The sequence below is a fragment of the Calypte anna genome, chromosome 7 (genome assembly GCF_003957555.1).
Source record: "Calypte anna isolate BGI_N300 chromosome 7, bCalAnn1_v1.p, whole genome shotgun sequence".
Classification (NCBI taxonomy): Eukaryota; Metazoa; Chordata; class Aves; order Apodiformes; family Trochilidae; genus Calypte; species Calypte anna.
Window position 1 is genome coordinate 25,645,699 of NC_044253.1, and position 25,169 is coordinate 25,670,867.

Consider the following 25,169-nt stretch of genomic DNA (forward strand, 5'->3'; position numbering starts at 1 on the left):
CCACTTGTCACCTGATGTTACAACCCTCTCTCAAAACAATAAAAAGAGCAATACATCTCTGGAATCATTTAGAGCCTTCTGTACTAAGCAGAAAGATCAATTCTAACAGTACAGTCAAATCTAACAGTACCTCTTTCCAGCTCTATTATTCCTCACAGTTTATACTTTTAAAATGCAATTAAGTGACAGAAAGCAAGATCTAAGCCTGTTTTTCAATTCTTATGCATCATCTAAAGAATTTCTCCCAGCAGAACAGAATATGCACAAAGCACAGGACTCGTACAGCTAATTATCCTATCCAGCCTGCCCTTAATGACATTTTGAGTTGGGGAACATCAAGAGCAATTTTCTGTCCAGTTGTGAGTGGACATAGTATCTCCTGTGGGACAAATCTAAACAAAACTTAGGAGCACACAAAAACATGTTCAATTTCAGAGAGGAATTCTGCACAGAAAAAGTATTTTTCTACCTATGCAGTTTCTAATCAAGCAGCATTTCAGAAGCAAACATTCAAAGACCAATACACGAAAGGAGGATGAGAGCTACAAATATCACCATATGCACACCTAGTAAGGAGGAAACTTCACTAGTGTTAAAATACAAGCCTCAAAACACACGTTCAAACTAGTTCCGTGTAACTATGTCTGGCAAACCTAACTGCTTTTGAAGGATCTAGGCCCAGAAAAAACAAAAACAAAAAACTAAAGACAGACAATTCCCCATACTTTTGGGCATAACATTCTATTCAAGCTATCTCCCTGCATGACACCTGTAAAGACATTAACTACCTGGAGCTTCAGAAGAATTAAGTGACACCTCTTTTCAAAAAGTGAGATACCAGAGTCACCACATTTCAGAAATGAAACACCACTGAAGCTGAGAGTGCAGAGTCTGAAAATATTTTGTTTACTCTGCACTGGACTTTCAACCTCACAGTGCACACGAGTCATTCCAGGAATATTCCATTCTAGTTGATAAAAGATAATTAAAGATTTTTCACTACAAAATAGTAATAACTAGTTCCAAGGGCTTTAGTTTTTTCAACTGTTATTTTGATGAGCTTCAGAAGGTTTTTTTTTTAACAGATTCAAGCTAAATAGGAATATGCAATATAAAAATAAAGTTTCATCCAAGCTAACAAGCACTTGAGTGGGGTTTTTGGGGGTTTGTTTTCTGATTTATTTTTAACAAGAAAGTTTCTCATTTTCACTAAGTAGGACAGCAATTACAAAACGTTAAGCTATATGTTGCACAATCAACAGGAGTTTAGTAAATACAGCAGTCTTCATAAAGACACTGTATGTTTCTTTTTAAGAACTGTGGTATGGATATGTAGTTCCTCCTAAAAGTTTCCTTGGTGCTTCAGTTTTCCACCTTGCTAGCTGCCAGAAGGGAAGACAACAGTCATGCTTTTCTGTAAGGCCCTCCTTCTCCTTCCATGTAATTGCTGAAAATGAGACTTCTTGCTTCTGCTATACTTCTCAGAAAGAATCTCAGGTCTCTACTCAAGAACAACTTAGTAAAACAATTCCTTTCCTTCCTCCCTGAGCAGGAATTTATTGTTGGTACTCACATCTATCTGACAAAGCCTTTCAGTTTCACAGAACTGATACAGGATATCACTTAGTTACTCAGTGATAGAGATACCTAAGTAGAGGTGAGAGAATTACTCAGCCTCAAGCACGATTCTTCTGAGCTGTGACATGCTCAGAGATGGCCAAAGGAATTCCTAAGTTTTAGATAGTATTACTCTCTTGGTAAGGTTACCTGAGAGTGTAGGCTTTTCCATCTCCCCCTGCCAAACAAAACGACAATATTTAATAGATACAAGTGCTTTTCTTAAGCCTACAAACACAACTACTATTACTGAAATGCAAACTACTAGAAATATTGGTTACTGTTCAGCACAACAAACTTGGGGATAGCTTTTCCAGGGATATCATGCAATCATTGATGTTTCTATCAAAGCCACTCAGAGCATGTCCAATATCCAGCTGGTCATTGATGCAGAGAGCCAAACCCTCTCCTCTTCTGCCTTCCCTGTCCTTTCTAAACAGTTTATACCCAGCCATCCCTACACTCCAGTCATAGGAGCTGTCCCAGCACATCCCAGTAACAATGCAGCCCTGCAGGCAGGCAGACCTATAACTCATTTTGGTTATTCCCCATGCTTCGTGTTTTTGCATAGAGACATTTGAGATGTGTCCCCTCCATAACTCCCATTTTTAAAAATGGAAAATAAAATAAAATAAAGACCCAGGGAACTTCAGGCCAGTCAGTCTCACCTCTGTGCCTGGCAAGTCATGGAGCAGATCCTCCTGAAGGCTTTGCTAAGGCAAGCAGGTAACAAAGGGGTGATTGGTGACATTCAACACGGCTTCACAATGGGCAAGTCCTGCCTGACTGATTTGGTGGCCTTTTTGATGGGGTCACAGCCTTGGTGGACCAAGGCAGAGCAACAGATGTCATCTACCTGGACATGTGCAAGGCATTCAACACTGTCCTGCATGACATTCTGATCTCTAAACTGGAATAAGGATGCAATGGATGGACCACTCATTGGATAAGGAACTGGCTGGGTGGTCAGACGCAAAGAGTTGTGATCAGTGGCTCAGTGCCCAAATGGAGATGCGTGACCAGGGGTGTTCCTCGAGGGGCAGTACTCAGAGCAGAGCTGGTGGTGACATGGACGGTGGAATCAAATGCACCCTCAAGTGAGTTTGCTGATGACACCAAACTGTGTGGTGAAGTCAACCCACTGGAGGGAAGGGATGGCATCCAGAGGGACCTGGACAGGCTCGAGAAGTGGGCTTGTGCAAACTGCAAGAAGTTCTGTAAAGCCAACTGTAAGGTTCTGCACCTGGATTGGGCAATCCCTATTATGAATACAGGTTGGGAGGAGAAAAGACCACAGACAGCCCTGAGGAAGACTTGGAGGTGGTGGTGTCCTGCTTAACGAGCCACCAATGTGCACCTGGATCCCAGAAAGCCCTGGGTTGTATCAAAGGCAGCACAGATAGCAGTCAAAGGAGGGGATTCTCCCCCTCTACTCTGCTCTTGAGACTCCAACCTGAAGTACTGTGTCCAGTTCTGGAGTCCCCAGCATAAGGACATAGAGCTCCTGGACCATGTCCAGAGGAGAGCCACTAAAACAATCAGAGGGCTGGAGCCCTGTGAAGAAACACTAAAGACATAGGGGTTGTTCAGCCTGGAGAAGAGGAGGCTCCAAGGTGACCTTACAGCAACCTTCCAGTGTCTGAAGGGGCCCTACAAGAAAGCTGGGGCTGGGCTTTTTACATGGGTGTGTAGTGAGAGGACAAGAGGAAATTATTTCAAACTTGAAGAGGGGAGATTTAGGTTAGAAGTGTTCAAAGCCAGGTTGGATGGGGCCTTGAGCAACCTGGTCTAGTGGAAGGTGTCCTTGCCCATGCAGGGAGGTTAGAACTAGATGATCATTGAGGTCCCTTCCAACCAAAACCATTCTATGGTTCTATGAAAAGGTTATTTTCTTAAGTCATGAGGTAAAGAGGTAAGTGACAACTTCCTTGGAGAAATGAGGTCTTTAAGGCATTTTTCTTTAAAGGCTCAGAACAGTTTGGGAGTTTTTATTCACTATAGGATTATTTTAATTCCCTATAAAACATATTTGTGTGAAAGGTCTTCAGTCACTTGTGAAGAAGGATTATTACAGACAGCTGGGAAGTCCAAACTTGCAGTGGTATATTAAAACAGATTCCAACAATGATTAACTCAAATTTAAATGGTGCAACAAGATCAGTGATCCTTCTAGCAAGGAGGCAAGCAGGAAGCAAAATTACTGAGGGTAAATAAAGACAGCTTGGAATGCGTGGCTTCTGGCATGGAATCAAAAATCCTATGCAAGATGCTGCATCACTACACAGGCATGAACGAGGCAAGTCAGTATGAAATAAAAAACACCCATAAATGAGTAGGAAACTGCCTAAGAATAGCCAACAGCACAATACCTAAGATAGAGGCTTTAAGTCCAGACACAATCCATCAGTAATGTAAACGCCATAGGACAATTCTGATGAACCTTCTTGGGTAGTGAACATTTCCCTCCTTTCTGAAGGAAGCTATAATACACATGCCATTTATTTTACATAGGGTGTCTTGTCCCTGTAGACACAGTTGCAAAGTTAAAAATTTTAAAATTTTGGATCTTATCTTTGTGCGTTTCCAGCCAACGGTATGAGAAAACCTGAAGGAATGCTGTCATAGCCAAAATGAAATTATTTCACACCTGTTGGAGTACTATTCTTCTGACTTCAATACTTTTTGTTCTAAATCCTACAGAAGAGTAATGAGCAATGAGCTGAGATACAAAGTAGAAAAAACACAGGATTGAAATTAAGGTAATTAGCATGCACGCACAGCAAATATGGAAAACTATGCTTCCCATATCAACTTTACTTTTGGAAGATAATCATTAAACTGAAAAAAACCAGTCACATCCATGAGATGTTTGAAAAAATTCTGAAAACTTTCTGGTTTCAATATTGATCTAGAATCCCTCCCAGTACTGTAAACCAAATAGAGATATTATTTGTCATCTGTATATGAAAATGAATTTACAAAATGCACACAGTATTTCCTAGAGATTCTTAAAACCTACATATATGCCTTTTCATACGCATGAGATGTGAATTGCCACCTAGGACTTTGTCTTAATTTTAAAAAATGCTTTTACATCCCAGATTTAAAAGAACCTTTATATTTGCAAAACTGTATAATTACAGTCTAGAAGATTTATACAAGGATGTAGCTTCTCTTCCTCTCTGAACAGCTCCAAAAAGGGAGAACCTTTCACTTCAACTCACCACTCCTTCAATTTTACCAATTTGGCATGCTGTGGATCATGCTGTAAACTGGATCACACAACTTAGATGGATTAAATCTCATCAGTGCCTTCTTTTTAACAGTATTTTTAACACACAAGTTTAGTGATCAATACAGTTAGTAAGACCTAAAAATGCTTCTGTCAGGAAAAGCATATGTGGGGGAAAAAAAAAAAAAAGAAAAAACAAAAGGTGTCTCTAATCTTAATTGCTTCTCTTTTGGTTTTATCAACACCATTTCATTAAGGGACCAACCAGAAAAGACAGAGTGGAACATACAGCTCTTGAGACTGGGTCAGCACTCTCAAGAGCTGCAAGCAGAAGCACTGCAAACCTGTGACTATCCCAGACACATCAAATTTGTAGATTTATGACTGGAAGAAATTTATAAACAATGCACTGAGCAAGTTCCTCTGAAGAACCTGCATGTTTGCTTTGCTCATGCTACCTTCTATAGCACCTATAATGAAGTCAATTGGAGACATCATCATGAAGAGAATGAAAGAGGTAGAAAATCAGCAAGCATGTACACAAGCCATTTTTTTCTTAATGTTTTTCTTAATGTTTGTCTTTTCACTAATTTCACAAGGATCAATTCAGCAACTTCACAGAGTATCATCAAAAATCTGCAAGTTCTTCAGAGATAAAAAGGCTGCCAGTTTTAGTATACTTTCTCAGTTATTAAACCAATCAGATAGGCATTTTAGACAAGCAGCTATTTCAAAATAATCTGATTTAAAAGAAATTACATTAAAAAAACCCACCAAATATATTTTTTCCATTACTAATTCAAAAACAGTTGGGGCCAAAACTATCTTAGCACCATCTGTAAGTTCCACATCTCAAACTGTACATCAAAAAACTCTTAATGAAATATGTGCTGTAAAGATATTATTTTTCATAGCCTGCAGTAACTTGCTCAACTTTTAATGTCACGCTTCACTCAGTAAGTAATTTGATAACGTGTATTAAAGGAATTTAACTGCAAAGGTGATATCAGAGTAAGAATTCAACGTTTGAGATGGGATTATTTTATTATCAATGCTTGGTACATATTCATTATTTGTACTTCTAACATAGCCTTCAAAATCCAATTTGACAAGCAGATTATGCAAATTTACCAATTACAGTTTCAATAAGGCTAGTAATTAACTCTTCTGGACACTTCTAAAAACATTTTTATGATGACTTCCTGAATTTCAGACAATAAAGTAAAATTTCGAACAGAGTAATCCTTGAAGAATTTGCAGCTCTTGCTTGAAAAACTTGCAGTTTTCTCACGAGCTGCTGATAAAAAAATGGTAGGACAGCAAAAACAGAAACTACTTTCTTGACAAATTTTAGTATGGGAGACCACTACTTTTTCTTGAGGCTTGAGGGGAGGGGGGGGGGCTGGAGACCTGTGCAGAGAGGGACCTGGAGGTGTTGATTTACAGATGGCTGAACATGAGCCAGCAGTGTGCCCAGGTGTAGTGAAATGAGGCAACCAGGTACCACTGATTGCCAGGGACTGAGCTGAGCCTGTGTCTCAGGCCTCACACTTTATTGGCCCCCTAATCCTGCTCATGCGCAGTTGGGGCCTGCCCTAATCAGGCACAGGTGGGCTTAACACAAGCTCATGCCCTGGCAACTAGTGGCACCTGGTTACCTCATTTCACTACACCCAGGTCTGTACAGGCCATCCTGGTTTGTATGAGGAACAGTGTGGCCAGCAGGACAAAGGAGATGCTCTTAACCCTGTACTCAACCCTGTACATCGAGTACTGTGTGCAGCTTTGGGCACCTAAGTTTAGAGAGGACACTGAGGGTCTAGAAAGGGTACAGAGAAGGACAAGGTGGCTGATGAGGGGAGCACAGGTCTTATGAGGAGAGGCTGAGGGAACTGGGGCTGTTAGCCTGGAGAAGAGGACGCCGAGGGGAGGCCTCATTGCTCTATACAGCTGCCTAAAAGGAGGTACCAAGGGAGTGTTGGCCTCTTCTCCCTAAAACTGGGAGGAGACTGACTAGCAATAGGACAAAAGGAAATGGGTTCAAGTTGCACCAGGGCAGGTCCAGATTAGATATTAGGAAAAATTTCTTAGTGGAAACAGTGGTGAGGCATTGGAACAGGTTGCCCAGGGAGGTGTTGGAGTCACCATCCTTGGGAGTGTACAAAAAAATGGGTAGAAATGGTGCTTCAGGAGATGGTTACATTGCTGTAAGGGTGATGGCTTTTATGAGCTTGAAGATCTTTTCCAACCTTGATTCTATGATTCTATGCTAAAGATGGCTTCTCTTTGGGCAAAAAGTGTTAACAAATGACAGAATTTGCATCACGATAAAGTCTATCCATGTATCACTGGAAAGCAAAAGCCAGGAGCTTTTCTTTAGGGAGCTAACTACTAAACTGTTCCTCCCTAATAGAAGTGCCAGGAAAAAAAAAACAAAATACTAAGTAGTTGTATTAAACATTTCAACATTAAGCACAGCATAATTACACTTGTTGTTTTTCTTCTTTAACCCAGTATTAAGGACAAAAAGATTTGGCAGCAATACTAAAGGTCCTACAAACACAGCAAATTGGCAAGTCCTTGGGAAAGGGAAGAACTGCTCCTAAATCTTTCTGAAGGGTACAGTTACTAGAGAGTATGAAGGATTCCACTCAGTCTCCCTCCAGCCTCTGTCTATATATATATATATGTTTTAGTTAGCATATTTTTCCATTTTATGCATACATTTGAGAAAAATTATTCAATTCCCTATTTAACTTCTCCAGGACTTTCTCAGATGAAAGTGCAATACTGCCACAAGTAGTAAAACTGATGAGAGATGTGAAACTGAAGAACGATGGTACTTTTTCATCCCGTTCCTTTCTAATCCTAATCTGCTCAAAATTAACTATTGTGCTGTAATAAACAGTAGGAAACAGTACAGTGTTTTGGATCTGTGCTTAACAAAACTTAAGCGAAAGAGCACTCTGTTTCAGCATGTGAACACACAGTACTAGACCATTTCAGCAGATGTCAAACACAACAAGACCAGCATTAACATTCAAATAAGGAATGATATTTAAGATAATTTTCACACAAGATGAGAACAATACCCTTTCAGTTTATCATTTGCTCAGTTCTATATCACTGCATTTTTATCAGCAAAGCCTTGAGTTCTTGAGCACTTCGAAACACTCAAGAAAAGTAAATGTATCATAACAGGTTTGCTACTGTGTGTAATAATTCCCTCATTAGACTCCTATAATATTTTGTATAAAAAATTCAAACCTACATACTGCTGTCCTAGGAGGAAAGACTAGAGATAAGGAAGATTCAATCACATTTGATTACACAGATTAAAATTAATCTAATTTCTGAGACTAGACATATAGTAAAAGGTAAAAATTATGTACTACAACTACAAACTTTTGTGACTATCCTTACAGTAGCTCTGGAATTTCTCCTCTATCTCCCATCCCCTCTATAGAACTCAACTAAATCATTACAAAATAAGATGGTAAAAAATAATTTTTCTAATTTTTCTAACTTTCTAGTGTCAAATTCTCATAAACATCATCTTCCTTCATACAGTTCCTAACAAGAACAGTGGACAAGATGGGAACCAGAGCCATTCACAGAACAAGATGTTTCCATTGTTCTTCATTAACAAACAAATTTTTAAAAAAGCAACCTCAACTAAAATATTATTCTATGTGACATTTTCAATTAAAAACTGTAACTAAACTCTGTCCTAGCAAATAATTAAGACTGCTTAGGATGAAAAAGAGATTACCTTAATTCAAAGAAAAATCAAAACAAATAATCAGCCAGTGTATCTGCCTCGAGCTGCAGAAAAAGCATCCTGCAGGTACTTTTCTCACTCTTTGTAAGATCTTCAATTCAGAGGAAGATTATTAGCAACCTGACTCATCAAGTAATTTTATTTGTCTTTCGCACAGGGACTAATATGGTTAACTGAATAGTTTTTATTAATTTCTAGTATTAATGTCTTGAAAATAAAAACTTTGAAAGTTTTTAAGTGAGGATAATGCTTTCACATTAACAAGAAGAAACAAATACTTTGCCTTTCTAAAGAACAATCAAAACAGGCAATTATAGTGCAAGTTTTTTCACTGCATTCCCTAACCTTGTAGGCATTCTTAAAGGTGGAGAACACTCACACAAAATCTGTGATTCTCAATGATGATAAAAAACCAAGATATTGTATTCATTCTTCAAAGGAATTTTTCAATATGACAACTTTGATTACCTAAGTTACATATCCTTACACAAAAATAACATTCCACATAGAAATTCATTAAATGTGACTACTCAGCAGTCTGCCATCATTTTTGTTATTAAACCTTAGCAAAAAGCCAGATTTGGATTGCTCCTTTTTATAAAGCTTCCTTACCGGAAACAGCCCAATTTAGTTGTAAATCAACCTATGTTTTCTTCTTGTAATCACAGATAAAGGTTGTGAAACATCACAAAGTAAGCATCTGTCAGTCTTTGGTCTGTTGTTGGGGGCTAAAATATAAGCTGGACACTTTTAGCTTTGTTAAGTGCCTGTAACACTTTTAGTCTAAATTCTGAATTTAATGGGCAAGGTCCTCATCTGTCCTATCAACAAATATTAATGAGAAGCTGTGGAGTAGCTTTATTCAGTTCTACTTGAAAATTCAGTGATAGAATTATTGTTTAATATCACAGAAAGATTATTTGCAACCTTTGACTGCATTTGTAACACAAGAGATTTGTAATTTTCAGTTATTAGGAATATACTGAAAATTACTCAACAGCTGGTAGCTTCAGCTCTATTCTTACATGCCTAACAAGCCTGGTCACTCAGCTTTAACTTTGTCCCAGTTTGATACTTATTCTTCCCCTCCAGCAACTGAAAGACATTTGAAGGAAGGCAAGTTGTACAGTCAGTAAAGTTAAGATTAATACAGCATAGAGAGTAAGAGGACAAAGAAATAACTATTTCTGGTTAGAAATCAACGCTAGTTGACTGTATTATTTAAAATCTTGATGCTGAAGGAAGAGATAAAGGAGCACATATTCATATTCTTGCAATATTCAAATAAAGAAGCTGCACAATAGTTTTACAGCTAAAGAAAGTTTAGTGGGTTAAGGGAAAGGAGAAATGGAATCAGTATTCACATATTGTGATACTCAGAAGACTGAGATACCCTCTTGAAAAACAAGGCTTCATAAAATCAATCATTTTTAACCATTACCTACTAGAGTTACCACAGCAGTCTCACACACTCCTTTGAATCAACAGGTGTTCTTTGTATCATGGCTTATCTCATTAAGAAAGGAAAAAGCTGCAATATGCCAGGAGTTCAGAACACTTTATGTCAATGCACTGCTCCCCTATAAAAAAAACTATTTTAAATTTAAACCTGAATGCAGTCATCTAAAGATATTATTCTGGCAAGGCAGACTGAAGATTAAATCAGAATTGTCAGTGTCCCTTTTCACATTATTTTCTATGTTCTTTTGCGACCTTAACAGCTGGTAAATTACACTGGCTTAACTGTGGCTTATCTCTTAGAAATACTGTTATCCCATGCTGAGTCACAGAAAACAGTGGTAGGACTCTTTAGTGCATGGTGTGCAAGTGTTAAAAAAACCAAGCAAAAACCAACCAATGAACCCACACTTCAAGAATCTTTCTGAAAATGAAATATATTGGAGGGCAATCAATTCCTTAGTGTCACTTACCTCCTTTACCTATGAAAGCAAAAAGCCTCCCTAATGTCAATTTCTGTAAGGTAATTTGAGTGTCACCCACTGATCTGAAAAAACCACATATCACCTTAGGTGCAGAAAGACAGTTCTGTATTTCACTATCCATTCACTACCCACTGCCCAAGATATCTGCACATTAAATATGGACATGTCTACATCTTTCTATAACATATATGTAAGGTATTCCCTAGTACTGGAATTTCTGTTCTTCAGGATTATTTATCAAGTAATTTTTCTGTTCCATTTTAATAAGCAACTTCTCAGCAGGAAAAAGAGGATTAAACAGAAAACAATATGGGAAGATCTGCTGTCTTAGATATGTTTCAATAAACATCTAGATCCGTTCATCAATAGACATCTGTTTCTCTGTCCAAATGTGTTTTACAAGGTAGTATGTCCCTGTTTGGAGGGCAGAGTAATAAGGGAGAATAGATGAAAGGAGGCATCTTGTTTAAAATGGATCAGGTGTGATTCTGCAGTCTCATGAAACAGTTCCCCACTCCTCCATCACATGAATGGCAATGTAAAGACACCAGCTATATAAAATAGGATGCTTGTGCCAAACCAGGTGCAACTGCACTCCCTCAGTAAAAGAGGAATTACACTGCATGAAACGCTGTTTGTGCTCTTCTGAAAACCTACTATCAGGTGAAAGCATAAAAAGCCTTGAAATGGTAAAAAGCACAAGATGCAATGACAGTGCCCAAACATGCAGGTGATGATTTTCTGCCACGCAAGATAAGAAAACTAAAAGAAATAAAACCTTCCAAAATGAACAGGGTTATTAAAGGCAGCATTAATGGAGTAGAAAAGAAACCATACCTATATTAATTTACACAGATCGCATGACACTCATGTATACAGACACTACTCCTTTCCCTCCCACCATTGATGATTTTCCCCAAATCATTGGGAAAAAAACACCAAGAAAGAAAAAAACCCCAAACAACATACAAATATATATATACACATACATATATATGTGTGTGTGTGTGTGTGTGTGTATATACATATATAATTATTCTCCCCATCTTCCCCTCTGTAAGCTATATGTAAGTTATATGGCTAAAAGATTCCAGGTTTGGGGTGTTTGTTTGGGTTTTTTTTCATTTTAAACAAAACATTTTAACGAACAATCCAAACCTATCTTTCATTTCTACATCAGGAAAGTGGATTTGACAATGCTTTGCTCCTCGGGTTCTACAGAGACTTGGCGATGCCTGTGCAAGGGGGGGGCTGCAGCTCCACAGGGTGGAGACTCACCCAAGCTGACATTGTCTACACGCCACAGACTACATCCCTAGCGCATCTCCGGCTTACTTCCCAGCCTCTTCTGAGCCATGCCTCACAGGAGGAAAAGCCGCGGGGAGAGATGGGAGGGACACCCCCCCAACACACACACATACAAAAGCCTCTACCCAGTCATTAGCACGACAAAACGCGTTCTGGGGAAAAAAAAAAATAAATAAAAAAAATCGCCCGATGATGTCTGGGGCGTGGAGGAGCGCAAGACACAGACCGGGAGCCGTTCAATTCTCGCCGCTCTCGCACCCTTCGCTCCGCTCCTCCTTGCTCAGCCCCCGGCAGCAGCGCTCGCCCGGCAGCCCCCGCCCCGCTGCGGAGAAGCGGCAGGAAACACCACTGCCCGCCCGCCCGCCACGGCCCTGCAGACACCCGCCGGCTCTCCCACCACCACCCCCTCTCCCCAGGCGGTGCCCCCCGCGACAAGAAAAATAAATAAATAAACATAAACAAACAAACAAACAAGGCGGCTCCGCCGCTCACCTCGCCCCGGCTCCGGGGAAGCCCCCGCGGGTTGGCGGGCAGCGGCTGACCCCCACAAAACAGAGGCGAGGCGGCAAGCACACTGCCACTCGCTGCCGCCGGCGGCACCCGGGCTCTGCTCCGCCTGCGGACCCCCGCGGCGGCGACTGCTGCTGCTGCTGCTGCTGCTCCTACTTCTGCTCTTGCTGCTGCTGCTGCTGCTGCTGCTGCTGCTCCCGCCGCCGCCGCCGCCGCCGCCTCCGCTGCTAATGGTGGCCGGCGATACCGGTTCCCACCGCCGCTCCCTTCCTTTCTCGTTTTTTTGTTTCCGCCGAGCTGGGAACCGCCTCCACCGGAGCACGTCCCTGCCCAGCAGCGGAGCCACCGCTCCTTCCACGCCGCTACCGCCCGCCGCCGCTCCGGGATCAACCCGCCGCTCACTTCCGGCGCACAGGCCGCGCCTCGCCCCGCCCCACCGGGCCCACTGCCCGCGGTGGGAGGTGAGAGCCCCGCGGAGCCGGGGCAGCCGCTGGCATTTCGGCGGTGGAGGGCGGGGGGCGGCGGTGCCCTGAGGAGCCCGGGGTACCCTGGCGATCTCCGCCGCCCCCGGGGCTGCTGGAGACGAGCTGCTCGGAGCAGGTCCGTCCCGACCTGGCGGCGGCAATCACGCTACCGCCCGGTGCTGGCCGTGCCCCTGGCAGCCCAGAACACGGAGCGTACGGTGCGGGTCTGTGTGCCGCTGCAGGCAGTGGGAACCTCAGCACCGATCACCAAGGGGTTCTGTAGGCGGCATATTGCCAGATTCTGGGAATCCGATGGAAACCCCTCAGTGAGTGTCCCACTGAGCCTTCAGCCCCTGGCTACGCCGCCTCAGACACCCTCTTCCCGGCTTGGAGTTCTCCCTGTTTTCTCGTCCCACCACAGCTTCAGGCCCGAGATTACAACTTTAAACAACAAAACGGGATCAAAACATTGGGTGCTGCTGCAAATACTCATAAAATCGTAGAATTGTTAGTATTGGAACCTCTGGAGCTCACTGAGTCCAAACCCCTCCTGCTAAACCTAGAGCATGTTGCACAGGTTCATATCCGATTCATGCCCTGCTGTGCAAGAATAGATTCACTTAAATACTGTTTAATGTGTGGTCTGCTGAAGAAGATGAAAACGTGCTGGGGCTCCAAGCCATAGCACAGAAGATCTGACGTTCATTTTCTCGATGTATTTTGAAACTTTTACAATTTATTTCAAAAACCTCATTCTGAAATAAAAAGTAGAAAAAAAAAATTTAGGTTGTTTAACATGGTCTGTGTGATGCTTCTTGGCTTATCCAAGGATGCTATCATGGTTTTTTTGAATAATTTTAGTAATGAGGTAGGGAAAACTAAATGACACTTCTGAACAACTCTTAAGATTTTTATCTGAGATTTGATTTTCATAAGAAAATTTCCTTATTGAATTTTAATGTGTACCTTTGAGGCAGATGACTTGGGAGCATCTGTTTAGGAAAATCCAACTGCCTTAGCTATGGGTGTGATTTCTCTCAGTCTAAGAGATAAGTGCATAGTGTACAGGTATACCCACACACAACACAGCTCCATGTAATTTGTACTGAAGCGGTTAGGGATTATGTCTATCTAAATGAAGAGTGGGATTAAATGAACATATGGTGTTAAGAAAGCTGGAAATAAAATCCCCCTCCATCTTACTCTACCACACTTATATTGCTTATTAGAGGATTACTTCTGATTCTGTGCAGGCAAGCTTTCTAAGGAAGGAACTGATGAGCAGAAAATTTCATAGATTAGTACTGGTTATGAGAGAAATCCTGCAAAATTATACTGTCTAGGTGAAAGGTACTTTTTTGTTAGAATCTTGAAACTAATTTTTCACTTGTACTGTATCAATACGTTCATGAAGAGAAAGAGATGTCTTAATGGTTTCTTCAGACACATCATACAGTGCCAGGTAGTTTTTCTGCAGGTCAGGCTACAGTCATATCTGAATGCTGCCTTCTTGCTACTTCCTCCAGATCCTTCCAGAGGACCATTCATGTTAAACAATTTGCCCATTTCTTCCTCTTCTACTGACCAGTTGTCCTCTTATCCTATAAGTACAAGCTGTCTTCTCCCTTGTGTCCTAAAATAAACTCCCTGAACAAGTATATGAAACTGCTGTATGGTCCTTTACAAAATTCTTCCACATGCACTCCATTTTGACATCTGTAAATTTGATAATGCCACCATAGAAACAATTATAAATACAAATGAAATCTGGCAAGGCTTACAGTGCATAGAATCGATGTGTGCAACTGCCTGTTTTTATAATTGCTTTTCTTGTCCTTCCTTTCCCGTTTCCTCCACTGGATTTTCTTCCACTTTTTGCATTGTGTCAAAACTGACTGTCAGCTCTTTATTAAGATGTAGGTCCCCTGTTATGTATGTTTGAATATCTGGCATAAAAAAGCACTGAGAGCAGAGACCTGGGTTACAGCACCCATGCTGCTGCCTGGAATGACAACATTGACCCACTCATGCATCAGGCAGCAAATCCCATGCATCCAGGCTGCATCAGCTGCCAGAGCTGCTGCTCTAATGGTCAGTGTGCAAGCAGTGTGCTGGATACCATTGGACACAGTGGACTGCTGGTCAGATTAAAGTGGCCAGACTGGAGGCACACACAGATATTGAGCTGTCTGGCCAGAGTGACAATTCCTACAAGGCTTCTTTCTGTACAGATAGCCCCATCTGTCTTCTTCCACCAGGACAGAATTTGTGCACAGGAGCCTATGTTCTGTTACAATACAAATAATAAATGATACAAAAGAAGCCTGGTCTTTCCAGGGACTTACCCCTGGTGATTTACAAAACAACTTTCAAGGTGTCCAGGCATGCTCCAAACTCAGCAGAAAAGGGCTGCGGGTCTGCCCCCAGGGCAGGTTGTGTGGTGGTGGGGGGGGTCATCTAAACGGGACTGCACATCTGTTGGAGCAGCAGGCAGGTATTCTGCACTACCTGCTCCTCTGCTAGACTCTTAATGCAGCAGTTACTCCCCTCACAGCAGAAAAATGATGCTGGGTAGGGTCTGTGCAGCTGGGCCAGGCTTGGGGAGTAGTGGTGATTACAGCTGTGTCTTCTTTAAATGGTTTATGAGTGGTGCTCACTTTGTTTTGTGTTTTACAACCAACCAGAAATCAGCCCCGGCAGCACCCCACAGGTTTTTTGTCTCTTGTTTGCTTGGGTATGCTTATTGTATGGGTTTACTTATGATATAACTATGACTATGTCATGGATTTGTTGTGTACACTGCCAAACTCATGAGACTGAGCACAATACCTGTATTTAAAAACATTATGGTTGTGTCTGGAAAGTCTGAAAAACCAGAGTATGATCTGTTCTAGTCTATTCTTACACTATTGTAAACAATTTTAGCAAGCTAAATAGAAATCCTGCCACTAAGTACAAGTGTCAAATTGCAACCAGATCCTCAGCATGCCAATACCACATCACTTTAGTTCCAAATTTCCCTTCCAGTGAGTAACCTGGTAGTACCTCCTATTAAGCAGCTGACAGCAGGAATATAGTTACCTACTCCCTGCTCATTTGACTGCCCCTGTGCAGATCCACCTTTCAGCATGTCACAGAGGACTTGCAGGAAGCCCATGAGGGAAGAAGTGTAACTTCTCTTCCAGAAGATCCTGAATTATTGCTGGTCAGAATGTCAAAATGCTACTCAAAATCTTCCCTAACACCACCTGCCCCCTCACCATCTTTCCCTTGCACTCTGAAAGGTATGTCTAATTTATTTGCTGTTGAGACCACGTGGAGACATCTTAGTCTGCAACATAGGTTCAGACTATTTGCAGCTTTCCATAAGTGCATCTCACTATAAGATTTATGGAACCAAATGGCTCCGTACTTGTTGATGTATTTTTTGTTGATGTATTTGTTGTCTCCTTTGAACCTAAGGAGATGTATGCAAGAAACACATGCTACTAATTCTCTCTGAAAATCTAAGATTAAGGCTAAGACCACTAAAAGCCTCTGTTATTATATCTCTGTATCATTCAGAGAAAGGAAATTTTGACAGCATTTATATCTAACATATAGTCTCCTAAGAGGAAAGTATTTTGGTCACTGTATATAGTGTAAACTATATAGACTAAGGCATATTTGTTTCTCTTTGTTTCTTTGTTCCAAGACAATTTTCACTCCTGTAGAACAATGTGTTTGAACAGTTGCCAAGTTCAATCTAGCATAGACCTGGCAGGTTGTCTCCTCCTGCATGCATTCCTGTTACTTTCTGATCAAGCATCACATGGGATGAACACAATAAATCTAGATTAGAGTTAAAAAGCAGTGCTCATTTTTAATTTTCTAGTGTTATTTAGTTTGTGGTACAGTCTGAATATGTTTGGAACCCAGCATGTGTATTTAACTTTGCTATTGATTTAACTTCACCTTTACCACTTAAATGTGTCATCTGATGAAAAGAGAACAGTTCTGCCATACAAATTCCCTTCTAAGTAGCAATTGCTGTATAAAAATGAGGTCATTCTCTCTGTAAGGAACAATTTTTTAATGTTTATGAAATTATTTATTCTGCATGAAAAACTAAAAGGAGTATTTCAAATTGATGTGGTTTTGTTGTTTGTTTCTGCAAAATCAGCCTTACATACTTGGAACAGCACACAAAATAGGGCTGGAAGGGAGTAGGCTAAGGGTACTTCTTAATGAAAGCAATTTTCTGCTAAAGCTGAAGCAGAACTGCATGAATCTAGAAAATGTCTCAAACCTGGCTGCTTAAAGTTATGAATCTATGTGTCAATGACTAAATAAAATGGCCTGGTTTTCCAAAATGGTTGGCAGGCACTCACATTTCTTACTGAAATCAACAAGCATTGCATATGCTTAACACCCTGGAAAATCAGGCCACTTATATTTAGGACTTTATATATGACATTTGGAGATTATATTTCATCTCCTAGAGTTAAAATATTAAACCTGAGTATCTAAAGCTTATTTTGAAGTAGGATGTCTGATCTAATGGTAGAGTTTAGAGCTAACTAAGATAAATGATTCTTATGCTAACCTTCCCCCACCTTCAAAAATATTACACGTATACCTTAGCCCTAGCCTATGGTTTTAGTAGAGAAACTTTTGAGAATTCTTGGAAGCCCTTCTGTCAATGATGTTTTCTGTGGATATGAGTGCCAGTAGTCAGCATTTTCACAAGCAAAACCATGTTTGAATGCAATTGTTAATTAAGGATTTTTCTATTTAGTCTATCTGGTTTTAAGCTACGTGTGGCTTCTATCCTGGGCAGAGGCACCATTGCTGCTGGACAAGTGCTGAGCCCAGGGAGCCTCAGTGCTCAGAGAGTTTTGTGGAAAGCACCTCTCAGAGGCACCCTTGAACTGGTATAGTCATTCAATCACACTGTCCAAGTCCTTTCCCATTAAATACCTAGCCAAAAGTAAACACAAATGCAAGAGTTTCTCTGCTTCTAATTCATGAAATAGAAACTTTATTTGCTTCTCACTGCTTGGCCTGGGAGACTAAATAGGTGAGTGGATCTGCTTTTCTGGTTAACCACTACTGGCTTCTCCTGAGGGCACAGAGGGAGAGACCTTATTTTTTATTTGCTATGTTTTACCTTGCTGTGAAAACGGATCAAGGACTAGTTCCCTCCAATCCTTGACATCTTTGTGCCTGCATTTGTACCAGGAAAAACAGGGTGGAGCCTGGCTTCATCATTCTCTGCCTCGCATGGTGCATTTAAAAGAGACTGCTACTAACCACAGCACTACTTTGCCAATTGCCAGTACATGTTAAAGTCCATTCTGTCACCATTATGTAAAAATAAGATGTTATTACTTCAAACACTAATCAGAGCACCATACACAGCTCTGCTCAGAGCTGTCAGCCATTATGGGTGCAGAATCCCAGACTTTATACTTTGGCCTGCACCAGCAAAACCACGGGCAAGTCTCTGCAGCCCTGTGTAGCTAGTTCAAGGCCAAGCAGCAGCAGTGCATCCATGGTGGTGTGGAGATAGTTCTCTGCAGGTAGTTTAAAGTTAAAATTGCAGCTACAGTGTTTCTGGGAGCTCAATGGTTACATTTATTTCGCCCCAGCCCCAAGACCTTGTCACAGCCCCCTCTCCCTGCTTTGTCTGGTGGAAGTGAATTGAAGGACATCACTACAACGCATGATGGATTTAAAAGACAGGGAGACTGCAGGAATCTCAATGTTATTTCTTAAATACCATTTGGACAGTGCCCACGGAAGAAAGTCTTTTATCTCCTAGAGGCCAAATCTTCCCAAGGCCAAGACTTCCCCAGTTGTGTAAACATGCTCCCAGGAGCCAGCTGTGTGTTAAATCACCACTGAGCTATCCATAAGTGGGAAAGGTTGGGGTTCATGCATCCTGCAAAGCCCTGACTCTAAGGCACTTATATTATGAGAGACTCTTGATATTTAACTACACTCTGAGCCACGTCTTGCTCCTGAGCAGCGGAGAATGTGTGACCCAGATTCAAGAATGAAGTCTGCTGTGTACATTTTCCAGGTAAAGTCTGAGTACTGGTGGGAACTGTGATGATAATGCAGGCTCCCTAGAGCAAACCCTGAGTGCTGTGTGTGGCTGTAATCTGCCTCACACTTGCATCTTCAGAGATCTTTTTGATATTGAGCAGTCTATCCTTTCAATACATCTGCAGGGAAAACCCTTTTGGCTTATAGCAAAAGAAGTGGACAGAGAAACTAAGTTGCATTTTTGTGTACTGAAGATCTGGAACTCCTGAGGAGTGTGAAAAAAAGCTGAGGATGCACCCACTCTGTGAAAAAAAGAAGGTTTCTACCTACCTGTCCCACTCTGCTCTTCACTGGTGCAGCCTCACCTTGAATACTGTGTGCAGTTTTGGGCACTGCAGTATAGAAAAGACATCAAGCATTGGAGAGTGTCCAGAGGAGAGCAACAAGGATGGTGATGGGTTTGGAAGGGATGACTTATGAGGAGTGGCTGAGGTCACCGGGATTGTTCAGTCTGGAGAAAAGGAATCTGAGGAGTGACCTCATTGCAGTCTATGGCTTCCTCACAAGGGGAAGAGTTGGGACTAGCATGAATTTCTTCACTCCTCTGAGTGAATAAAGGACTGGGGTAAACGGTAGGAAGCTGAGTCAGTGGAGTTTTAGGTAAGACATTAGGAAAAGGTTTTTCACCCAGAGAGTATCTGAGCAATGGAACAGGCTCCCCAGAGAAGTGGTGACAGTACCTGACTGCGTTCAAGAAGCATTTGGATGATGCTTTCAGGCACATGCTCTCATGGAGTGCTCCTGGGGATACCCTACACAGGGACAGGAGTTGGACTTGATGATCCTGATGGGTCCCTTCCAACTCAGCAGGTTAAAAATGAATAAATAAATGAAATAAATTACTTTTACCCACAAAGTGCCTTTGTCTGAAAGCCAGAATTAAAACTTTAAAAGTTCATGGCTTAGACCAAAACCCCAATGTGGGATAGTGTTTCATTATAGAAATTATTTATCTACTGAAACTATTTAAAGACAGGAAGAGTTGTCTATGTCTAGGATTAATCATCTGTCACATAGCCTCTCTCCTGAATGAGAGATGAATGCTGAGTGTAGCTTCCTGACAGGCAAGCAGCACGGTATGGATTTTTTTAATTTCTGTGGTGAGAAGCACAGCCAAGTAAGTTGCACAATGCACAACATGTTTGGACACTGTCAGCCAAAAATACTTCAGCTAAGCCTGCTCATTGTACTGGACTTCATAGATGGAAATAGGCAAGGAAACCTCTGTCACACCCCAACATCCAAGCCTCCTATGCTTGATGATCCCTATGAAAAGGGATAATTACCAAGCTGTTGGACATCCAGAAGAGAAGGGGCAGCTTCCACTTTTTCTGCCAAACCTCTGTGCTCCCTTAAGAAAAAATGAGAGTACAACAAAAGCAGGACACCATAGGGAGATATAGCACATGCAATGGCAGCACCTAAGATGCTGATGGAGGACCAGAGACAGGATGGCAGAAAATCTGGCAGCTTGAATTGACATTTGCTCTGCACACAGATAGGGCACAGTGAGATCTGACCACAGAACATCCTCTCTAGGCTCTTGTTATGCTGCCAAGTTGCAGATATAGTACATTGCCCTCTGTGAACATTGTCAGAGGAGGGGAACTTGTGACAAGGAGCCGGGGTAAGATTTTACTTGTTTAATTTGAAGGAAGGAAGTCATCACACATATCTTTTGTCTCCCCACATAAGGATTCCTCATCTGCTCTGTTATTTGTATAGGCATCTACACAGCTGAAATATTTGCATTTTTTTTCCTGGGCCCTGCAGCCAGTGCACCACTATTTGAGCTGGTAAGATGCCAGACTCTTACTCAGTTGTAAGACTGAGCTAGTGATCTAGTCAGATTTCTTATGTTACTGCCAGTCCAGGCAGCAAAATAGCAGACACCACCACCGAGATCATCAAAGAGAACATTCACTTCCAAGAAAAAAGAATAAGCTGTCATAAATTACAACTCAAATTTATCTCTAGCCAAAACTAATATCTATTATTATTATCAGAATATGTATGCTAGATAAAGGTCAGGGCTTGACCTGCTCTTGATGATGTGCTGCTGCTCAAAGTGATATGATTTGAGCCATATGGAATCTACAGAAAATTATGTGCTAATTATGCATTAATGAGATCAGTTCATATCTGCCTAAAGACTGGCTCTCGAGTGCTGCTGTACAGTTTATTCCCCAGCAGATCAACTATGTGTGAGAACTTCAGAGATATATACAGGAATTTGCTGTTTGAAGAAAAAGTAATCAGTGGATTTACTCACTTTTTTTTCCACCTTAAACTGGTGATGTGGATGTAAATTTCAAATGAGAATTATTCCTGTTCTAGTGGGGAAGAAGGTGGTTTTTGAAGTATAAGAGAATAGAGCACTGAGAGTAATAGAACAGGATCAACCCAGAGCAAATACCCCTTGTTTATCTTAGCAGGGCATGCAAAAATTATTTTTAATCTTTTGGGTGTTTTGTACCTTTAAAATGGTATTTCTGAAGCCAAGAAGCAGTCACTGGATCATTAAGTATTGATCTCTTACAACACAGCTCACATTCAAAGTGTTTTTGTGTTATGCTACAGAATTACTGCAGTTTGTATTTTCACTCTGCTCTTCCATAAAGGTCTCAAGTTTCAATGAACCGATGGACAGCTCAGAGCTGTGACACACTTCTTGTCCTCAGTCACCTTTATATACTGCCTGGAAGGGCTGGGCGGTACCTAACATCCCTTCTGGACACAAACTCAGACATTAGAGCTTCATCAGAGAAGGCATTGAAACAGTGTACTCACACTTTGAAGGGCTGCACTGTTTGAGCAGAACCACTCAGCACATTTGTTTCGTGTTAGCCTGGAGAGTGCACTCAGGATCTAAAGGCACTGACTTGCAGCTCAGCTTTACTTCATCCTCAGCATGACTAATGAGAATAAGATGTATCTTCTATACTATAGCAGACATGACAACTGAAACTGTGTCTTAAGACAGCTGTGTTACTTTTTTTCTCCCTGTGCTGCTTTGGTCTTTTCATCCAGCTCCTCATGGAGAGCAGGCTGTGTGTTTGTGTCTCTCTGCAAATAGCACAGTTCCCTGCCTTTGAAGTGCCTCCATGTTGCAGGGTTTTTTTCTTCACTCCACATGTAATTAGAGGGGCAGATACTCTCTCGTTAAGGACTGGGAAATAGCTGAATGTGTCCATCTATGAAACATAATCAAACAAAATGAAAGCTGGGAGCTTGAAATTTCACTGAAATATTTTTAGGCATGCAAGTGGCTTAGTCAACTTCAGAGAGGCTGCTTGTGTTCATAAAGGGTATCTGTGGATGAGACAGCACGATGGACACTTCATTTATTTTTTAGAATAACTTAAATACTTTGAAGCTGCTCGGAGGCTGTGATAAAGGATGACTAAGAAAGATAGAAAGGTTATAATATGTTTTATTTTAAGGCAAGGAGAGAATTATTAGCAGAGCAGCTGTAGCTTTTAATATCATTTCATAATGCACGTGATGTGCATTTTGAAATTAAAATGCTCTTTTTTGGCTGACTTTTTGTCACACACGTCATGGCCAACAGTACACCTTTTCCAAAGCATTCTCCAACTGAGTCTGCACAAAGGCTCCAACACGTTTGAGAGGTATGGACCTTTAAAGTGCAAAACTGTTTTGCAAGAAAGAAGTTAGGTGAGTTTGCCAGATTGAACTAACCCAGCTTTGAGGAAGAAACAGTCTGTGTTTCCCTGCAGTGGAAGAACTGAGACATTCCCAGGAGTGGCCCTGGCAAAGTCCAGTGTCCATGTATTTCTGGAATGAATGCCAGCTGCCTCTGTGTCTTCTGACTCGCACATTGCAATGCTGTGCAGTGAAAACCATCAGGACTCAAAGAGAGCTCCATAAATGATCTCAGGGGAAAGAAATCTAGGACCGTTTGCTCCTAAAATAAGAGACCCCCCTAAACTGGAGTCATATTAATAGAGGAGAAAAGAGCCTTTTTACTGAAGAACAGAATCTGCAACTTCTTTACACTTTCACTCCTCCAGGAACTCCTGGGCATTTTATCTCAGCCTTTAATTCTTCAAAACATCATGACTGTGAGCACAGAATTCATCTTGATTGCTTTAAACAAAAAGATGAGCACATGGAAGCACGTAGCTGTAGCATAACTTCTAGGTCACAGAAAGGGTTAAGACTCATACCTAAGGACTCCTGCCACTAGATTGAGCCACAAAACTTGCCTTCTTCCATCAGAGTCATGAAATAGGTTCCAAATAAATGTCTGAATTCAGGAAAACCAGTGAATCATTTATTTTGTTAGTTTCCTCATCTCTGAATAAGGAAAATTTTCTTCAGGGAGGGCCTTAGCTCAGAGATCCATGGAAAACTTCTACTCTAAAGGAAAATATGACAAACATAGGACAATGTTGTCATATACCCAAAGAAAGCAGCACTAAACGCAGCTCCTGTACAGCAGGCTTGTAAATAATCAGCATCTTCCAGTGAAGATACTAAAATCTGTGGTATCTTCACTCATACAGAAAGGCTGTTTTGAGGCTCAGTCACCAAACATAACCTTGTAAAAATATTTCATTCCAATGAAAAACAAGTTTGGACACTGATAGCATAGCTAGAAAATTCCACTTGATCAGGCAGACTGAGATGTATTAGACGGTTAATCTCTTATCCCTTCAAAGATTTTTGTCCACTTGGAAATAAAAATCCATTGTTACAGATGCAGGGAATCCACCTTTTCAGTGGATTAACTAATGGCTACCTGATGTCTTTTGTTCATTTGCCAAATCCTGTGCAGGATGGTGCCCTTTCTTCTCCATCCTAAAATACTGCTGAAGATAAAGCAAGCAACTGTTTCCTGAGAACTTCTACTGCCTGCAGGCCACCTTGTCTTAGCCACCTGTGAAACCAGTCATTTTACGTTCTCTAATACTTCCTGCAGCAGCAGGCAGGTTTATACAAGCTCCCCTGGGCTGCCCCTGCATATCTCTCTTCCCCTTCAACTGCAGTAATTTTTTTGGGCTACAAATGAGCACGCACCCTGCTCAGGACTGCAGAGTAAGGGTCCAAGCAACACTGACACACTGCTCCCTATTCTTTCGCTTGCCTGTATGGTTCAGGGACACTGTCCCTGCCCTCACCTCTCCTAGGGTCATTCCAATCCTCACCTACACCTTAATCTAATATCTGGTATTTAGATTTGACTGACTTTCAGAGTGAATGTGTCAGATTACTTAGCCTAGGCTGCTGGGTTGTGATGGCAGCTCTTCACATGCTGAATCACCCTGGCAGAAGATTTCATCTGTTTCTCATTTGAGGGAGAGACACACAATGAATTAAAAATGCAATGTGCACTGCTAAAGTCTTACACAGCTGCATTCAGCAGGGATGAATGGGAGTAACAAGACAATCAAATTACAGGAGCTTCTCCTACGAAGGCAGATATTCAGGGAAAAAGGTTTTGCACAAGTGCTTAGATCAGTTCTCCACATGTGTTTCAGTGAACTGACCAAACATAGAAAACCCAAGGCATTGGAAAAGCAAAGGAAATTGAGACCCAGGAAAAATAAGCCACTGACAGTGATGCAGGAAATACTTCTGAAGGAAACCATTTCCGCTGTAGCCTTGTTCTCAGAAGACCACAGTTGTAAAATATGAGTCATTCCTGGGCTTGAGTGTAACATTAGCTTTACATTGTTGACAAGGAATCACAAGGGATCTGTGTGGCAGTAGGGTAAACTGTGTTTGTTTTTACAGACATGTATAAAAATACACATATCTAGAAAACCTAAGCAACAGCCACAACAGATGAAAGACTTTCCATAAGAGACAGAGAACCTAATTCTCTAAGAGCCGGTGACCCCAGCTGCTCTCAGAGCTGAGAACGTCACTCACTTTCAAGACCTGATCCAGAAGGAAGGAAATCAGGGCTGCATTTCATTATTTCGGCACAACAGACTCCAACAGCTGCAACCAGGGTTAATGAGCTCCAAGTGAAATTCCAGAGGCACAAGCCACATCAGCCCTCCCTCAGAAATGGGCACATTTGTGGCCCTGAAAAATCTGTCAAAACAGTTGCAAAATAAGGTCCTTTGTATGTGGCTCAAGCTGCTGAAGTGGAAGAGACACCCTGAGCAAACACAGGTCAAATGGGGTTAAGCTTATTTTCTTCAAGGAGTTATGTGGAAAGGATTATGAATCCAGCAGCAGCACAGGCCATC

General features: G+C 41.4%; 1 protein-coding gene across 1 annotated transcript in view; it reads right to left on the reverse strand.

Annotated features, from left to right (window-relative positions):
• RAPH1 (Ras association (RalGDS/AF-6) and pleckstrin homology domains 1) overlaps positions 1-12,770 on the reverse strand; it is a 94,397-nt gene extending 81,627 nt beyond the window's left edge. Inside the window, exon 1 of the mRNA XM_030454034.1 lies at positions 12,374-12,770. The gene's annotated coding sequence lies outside the window, so the exon portion shown is untranslated. The remainder of the gene's footprint in view (positions 1-12,373) is intronic.
• Positions 12,771-25,169: the final 12,399 nt, after the last annotated feature.